Below are 7598 nucleotides of genomic sequence, written 5' to 3'. Positions count from 1 at the left end.
AATGACATATTCCTATATTTAGAAGATCCAAAAACTCCATCAGAATACTTCTAGAACTCATAAATGAATTCAGCAACGAAGCAGGATATAAAATCAACACCTATAAATCAATTGTGTTCCTATACCTGAATGATGAATTTACTGAAAAAGAAATTAGGAAAACTATCCCATTCATAATATACACAGTATAATTTTAATTGATTATTGTTGTGCCTTCAGTATGACACTTTCTTTAGGATTTCCTTGGCTATTCCGGGTTTTTCATTCTTCTATGTGAATTTTAGGATTGCTTTTCCAGTTTTATGAAGAATATCACTGTTATTTTAATGGAGATTGAATAAACTCTGTAGATAATTTTCAGTAATACAGCTATTTTAAAAAACTTTATTTATTTATTTATTTATTTATATGTGGTTCTGAGGCTCAAACCCAGCACCTCTCACATGCTAAGCAAGCACTCTACTGCTGAGCCACAACCCCAGCCCCAATACAGCCATTTTAACAATATTAATTTTGATTATCCATGAATTTGGGAAGCTTATGCATCCTCTAACATCTTCAACTCTTTCTACCATTCTGTAACTTTACTTGTAGAAATCTTTTACTTCATTGATCAGATTTATATCTACATAATTGTTTTTGTTTTTTCTACTGGGAATTGAACCCACAGGCATTTTGCCATTCAGTTACATCTCCTGTCCTTTTTTCTTATTTGTTTTAAGACAGGGTATCACTAAATTGCTGAGGCTGATCTTAAACTTGCAATCCTCTTTCCTCAGTCTCCTGAGTTATGAATATTAAAGGTGTGAACCATCAAGCCTGGCCCTACATATGTTTTAAGCTACTATGAATGGAATTGTTTTCCTTTTTTTTTTTCTTGGTGGGCTTAATATTGGATGAATAAAAAACTATTGATTTTTGCATGGTTTTTTGTATCCTGCTATTTTGCTGAAATTTTTATTAGATCTAGATGTCTTCTTATGGAACCTTTAGGGACTTCTAAGTATTGGTTCATGTAATCTGCAAAGAGGGAAAATTTGGCTTCCTCCTTTCCTATTTGTATAATTTATATTTCCTTCCCTTGCCTAATTGTTCAGGTAATGTTTTAAGTATTATGAATAGGAGTAGTCAGAGTAGACATCCTTGACTTGTTTCTGATGTTATAGCAAATGCTATCAATTTTCCCCCGCATTATCATTGTGGACTTTGGTTTGTTATATATACTCTTATGATATTGAGGTAAGTTTTTTTCCTACTGTCTTTGAATTTTTTAAACCATGAAGATGTATTGAATTTTGACAAAGTCTTTTTCTATACCTATGGCGATGATCATGGGATTTTTGTCCTTGGTTCTATTTATGTGGTAAATTATATTTCTTCATGTGTGTATGTTAAACTATTCTAATATCCCCAGAATCAAGTCAACTTCATCATGATGTTTGACATTTTTAGATATTTTGCTGAGTTCAAATTGCAAGTGTTTTATTAATGATGTTTGCATTCATCAAGGTTATTGGTCTTCAATTTTATTCCCTTGATGTGCGCTTATTAGATTTTGATATCAGGATCATACTGGTTTTATACAATGAGTTTTGAAGTATTCTTGCCTTCATATTTAATGGAATAATATGAGGGGTAGTCATGTTAGTTTTTCTTTAAATTTCTGGGAAAATCGTGCTTTGAATTTATCTTAGCCTGATGGTGTCTTTGTTGGGAGGCTTTTCATTTCTGCTACAATTTCATTGTGTGTTATCTGTTTAGGTGTTTTGTTTGCTCTCAGTTAAGTTTTGGTAGGTTGTGTATCTATAAATTTATACATTTCTTCTATATTTTCCAATTCATTGGAAAATAAATTTTCAAAATCGATCTTAATAATCCTATGGATTTCAGTGGTGTCTCTTTTAGTATTTTCATTTTCATCTGTAATTTTATTAATTTCAGTCTTCCTTCTTATTTTTCTTATTTTTTAATTATTTTTGATTACTTTTTCAAATAATAAACTCTGCCTCATTGATACTGTGTATATTTTATTCTCTATCTTTAATTTCACCTCTAATCTTTATTATTTTTCTTTCTATTATCTTTGGCATTGTTTTCTTATTTTTTTCCTAAGATATTTGGATGCACCATCAGGTTGTTTATTTGTAATCTTTCTGCTTTTTTTAAAATGTAGGCACTTATAGCTGTAAACTTTACTCTTCGAATTGCCATCACTCTCTCCTCTGGTATGTTGTGTTTCTATCTTCTTTAGATTTTAAGAATTTTTAAAGTTTCCCCTCCTGATTTCTTCAATAACCCACTCATTATTCAAAAGTATATTGTTCAATCTCCAGGTATCTGTACATATTCTGCAGTTTTTCTTGCTACTTATTTCTAATTTTATTAAAGTATAATCTGAAAAAATACAAGAGATTTTTTCATTTGTTAAGCCTTGTTTTTATGGCCTAATACATGATCAGATTTATAGAAAGTTCTAAGAGAAACTGAAAACAAAGTATTTTGAGCTCCTGTAGGATGAAATTTTCTGTAGGCATCTGTTAAATCCATTTGATGTATAGTATAGTTTAAGTTTGCTTTGTCTGCATTAATTTTCTGTCTTGATAACCTATCTGTTGGTGGTAATGGAATATTAAATTGTCACTTACTATTATATTGGGGCCTGTATGTCTCTTTATGTTGAATAATGTTTGCTTTTTGAAATTAGGTGCATGGCATTAAAGCATAAATATTTGCATTTGTTATACCTTTTTGTTAGATTATTCCCTTTACTTATATATAATGATCTTCTTTGTCTCTTCTGACTAATTTTGGCATAAAGTGTATGTTTTCAGGTAGAAGAGTAACTGCCTGCTAGATTTAAAATTCCATTGGTATGGAATGATATTATACTTCCTTCCTCTTTTAGTCTATGAAGGTCTTTGGTTATGAGGTATGTTTTTTGGATGCACCATAGCATTGGGTCTTGTTTTTGTTAATCCAATCTTATAGTAAATGTCTTTTATTTAGAGAGTTAAACCATTTAAATTCAGAAACATTACAGAGACATATGTGCTACTTCTTGTCATTTTGCCTTTTTTGGCAGGGGAGGATACCAGGGATTTAATTCAGGGGCACTTGACCACTGAGCCACATCTCCAGCATATTTTGTATTTTATTTAGAGATAAGATCTCACTGAGTTTCTTAGCACCTGGCTTTTGCTAAGGTTGTCTTTGAACTTGTGATCCTTCTGCCTCAGCCTCCTGAGCCACTGGAATTACAGGCATGCACCACCATCTCTGGCTTTCTCTGCTTTAATACAGGAAGAATTTCTAATATTCATTTGGTTATTTATTCTAATGAGATTTATTCATTTTCATGCTCTCTTGGTTATTTTTGTCTTCCTTTTTCTGTCTGTAGAATTCCTGTATCTCCTGCATTACTTGCTTAATGGTGATGAACTCATAGTTTATGCATATTGTGGAGGATTTTTTATATTTTCTTCAATTCTGAAGGATGTTATTGCTTCTTTTTATCGGGTTTTTTGCCACTGTAACCAAAAGACCTTGACAAGAACAATTTTATAGGAGGAAAATTTTATTTGAGGGTTCACACTTTCAGAGGTCCCAGTCTGTAGATGTTCAGTTCCATTACTCTGGCCTAATGTTGAGTTTAAACAGCATAGTGGAAGGGAATGACAGAGGAAAGCAGTTTAGAACAGGACATCAGAAAGTGGAGAGAGATTCCCCTCACCACAGACAAAATATATACGCAAAAAGGATTCCCCAAATGACCCACCTGCTCCAGTTGCATCCTCGCTGCCTAGAGTTACTACACAATTAATCCCTATATGAGGATTAATGCATTGATTCACTCAAGACTCTCATAACCTAATAGTTTCACCCCTAAACTCTTTCATTGTCTCACACACGAGCTTTTGAGGGTATATCTAATATCTAAACCACAGCACTGCTGGATTGCTGGATATAGTCATCTGGGTTGGAAGACATTCTTCTTCTTCTTATTATTATTATTATTTGGTACCAGAGATTGAACCCTGGGGCACTTAATCTTTGGGCCACATCTCGAGCTCGTTTTAGATTTTATTCAGAGACAGGGTCTTGGGAGATACTGTCAGCCTTAGCAATTTAGTGAGGATAGAGTTCACTATCCTCCTGCCTCAGCCTCCTGAGTCAATTAGTTAATTCTAATTAATTTGCCTTTTTAAGTGACTTTGTGTTTCTCTCTTGAGGCTTCTAAAATTCTTTGTTATGGATTTTTTTGCATATTATTTTTTAAAAAATTTAATATTTATTTTTTAGTTGTAATTGGACACAATAACTTTATTTTATTTATTTATTTTTATGTGGTGCTGAGGATGGAACCCAGGACCTCACACATGCTAAGCAAGCATTCTACCGCTGAGCCACAACCCCAGCTCCTCAACTGCTAATTTTTTTTATTTAATTGATTTTATTTTTTTAAATACACAAAGCAGAATGTATTACAATTCTTATTACACATATAGAGCACAATTTTTCATATCTTTGTATATAAAGTATGTTCACACCAATTCATATCTTTATACATGTGCTTTGGGTTTTTTAAAATTACAATTCTCATTACACATATATACCACAATTATTCATATCTCTTGTATAAAGTAGGTTGACACCCAATTCCTGTCTTGAGGATGTGGGGAAAAAGGTACACTCATAGATTGCTAGTGGGACTGCAAATTGGTGCAGCCAATATGGAAAGCAGAAGATTCCTTGGAAAACTGGGACTGGAACCACTATTTGACCCAGCTATCCCTCTCTTCAGACTATACCCAAAGGACTTAAAAACAGCATACTACAGGGACACAGCCACATCAATGTTTATAGAAGCACAATTCACAATAGCTAAACTGTGGAACCAAACTAGATGCCCTTCAGTGGATGAATGGATAAAGAAAATGTGGCATATATTTTTGCATTTTAATTTTAGTCCATCAAAAAATTCCTTTCTGATCCTTTCTATTTGGAGTTCTAAATACTTCCAGTATCTATATGTCTATCATCTTCCCAGGAGTAGAGAAATTTTCTGCTCTGGTTTGATTGCATACATTTTCTATACCATTATTATGTATAACCTCTCTTTCCTTAGTATCAGTACTTTTTTGTGGTCATTGGGATTGAACTCAGGGGCACTTAACCGCTGAGATAAATCCCCAGTCTTTTGTTTTGAGACAGGGTCTTGCTGAATCACTAAGGCTGACCTTGAACTTGAAATCTTTCTTGCTCAGCCTCCTGAGTGGATGTAGTTATGGGATTTACCACCATGCCCAGCACTTTGTAGGCTCAATTTTTATTTTCTAATGTTATTCTGGATCTTTTGTATAGTCCATTCATTATAATTTTTTCTTTATTACTGTCTGAGAGTTCTACTTCCTGCATCTTATCATCCAGTGCTGATACTGTTTCTTCTACTTCGTGTAGTCTGTTGGTGAGAATCTCCACTAAGTTTGTTGTTTAATTTATTTCTTCTCCAAGATTTCTATTTGGCTCTTATTTTTTTTATAATTCCTCTTTATTAAAAATTCTTCCCTATCCTGATTTTATCCCTTAGTTAATTTTGTGGTTAATCTTTTAATTTATCGAACATTTTAACAGGAACTTTTTGGATTCTTTGTCCAGAATTTCATCCACTTTGATATCTATTAGTTTTTAGACAGTTATAAATTTTTAGAAATATCTTCTTTCCTTGCTTTCTAATGATGATTGTGTTTCTTTATTGACATTTTCACATCTGTTGGGACGTATATCTCTTCTATTATTATATGAATTCCTTCCTTTTTTTCTTTTTCTTTCTTTCTTTCCTGGAAATTGAACCCAGAGGTGCTTTACTACTCAGCAAAATCCCCAGTCTGTTTTACTTTTTATTTCGAAACAGGGTCGCACTAAATTGCTAAGGACCATGGTAATTTGCAGAGGCTATGATTGAATTTTCAATCCTCCTGCCTCATGAATTGCTGGGATTACAGGTGTGTGCCACCAGTACTGGCATGGGTTCACTTTAGTGGGCTACATTCTCCTTGATGTATACCCAGACTGGCGGTATATCTCAGCATTAAAGAACATACTCAACAAGTTCAAAGAGCTATAATCAATCCTTAGCACCATTTTGAGTATAGAAAATAATCACCCGAAATTGAGACCATTTGAAGGAAAACATATACTAATAAATCATAAGAACTTATTGAAAATTCTCTGTATACTATGCTAATACAAAGGTAGAGTATTTTTCTAGAATAGACCCCAAAGTTGGAAATTAGCAAAATAAATATTAAACTTAGAGGAGTCATTGTCTCACTATATTGATTCTAAACTGCAGAGGGACTGAGATGTGTTGCCAGTTTTAAACCCTGACATCTTGATCTTCCAATCTATGGCTTTTTGAATGAGAATTTTAATCCATTTATATTTAAATAATTTTTATTGTAGAGAAAACTTTTTATAGTAATTTTATTTTTTTCTATATGTCTTTTAGCTTTTCCTCTCCTTCCTTTACTTTATTACTGCATTCTTTTTTTTTCATTGATTTTTTTCATGATATGCTTTGATTCCATTCTCAGTTTGTTACAGATATTTTCTTTGTTACTGCTATTGTAGCTATATAAATTATCTTAAAATTCTAGCAATCTATTTTAAACTGTTAACTTCAATCACACATAAAACGTTGTTCTTGGGGATGGGGTCGTGGCTCAGTGGTAGAGCGCTTGCCTTGCACCTCAGCACCACATAAAAATGAATAAAGGTAGTGTCTATCTACAACTAAAAAAAAATCCTAAAATCTGTAGTTCTTTATGACCCTATTTCCCTACTTTTTATCAGTGTTACAAATCACATTTTTGTATAGTATATACCCATAAACATAGATTTATAGTTTTTATAAACTTTTTTTGTATTGGAATTCTATGCATATAAATTTGAATAGTGTTTGTTACTATATATTTTATACATTTACCATAGATTGGAAACCTTTATTTTTATATATTTTCATGTTTCTGTCTATTGTACATTCATTTCAATTTGAAGGACTTTCTTTAGTATTTTTTATAGTGTGACTTCATTAATAACCAAATCCTTCAGATTTTGTTTGTCTCATTATCTCCTTCCTTATTGAAGGGTAGTTTTTCCAGAAAAAAAAGGGTTCTTCAGTTTCTTTTGTGTGGTAATGGGGATTGATCCCAGGGGCTCTCTACCACTCATATACATCCAAAGCCAATTTTATTTTTATTTTGAAATAAGGTCTTGCTAATTTGTATAGGCTAACATTGTATTGTAAACCTACTGCCTCAATCTCCCAGGTAATTGGGATTATAAGCATGCACCACTCTGCTTGGTAAGATATAAAGCACTTTATTTCCTTCTTTTTTATTTTTTTTACTTTTTTTCTTGCTTCCTTTCATACTTGCTTGCTTTTATTTTATTTTTTCCTCTTTTTTGTGGCAATGGATATTTAATCCAGGAGTGCTTTACCACTGAAAATATCCCCAGCCCTTTTCATGTTATTATTTTGAAAAATTAAGATAGGTTCTCAATACATTGATTAAGTTGGCCTCAAACTTGTGATCTTC

The sequence above is a fragment of the Ictidomys tridecemlineatus genome, chromosome X (genome assembly GCF_052094955.1).
Source record: "Ictidomys tridecemlineatus isolate mIctTri1 chromosome X, mIctTri1.hap1, whole genome shotgun sequence".
NCBI lineage: Eukaryota > Metazoa > Chordata > Mammalia > Rodentia > Sciuridae > Ictidomys > Ictidomys tridecemlineatus.
This window is presented reverse-complemented; position numbering follows the sequence as displayed.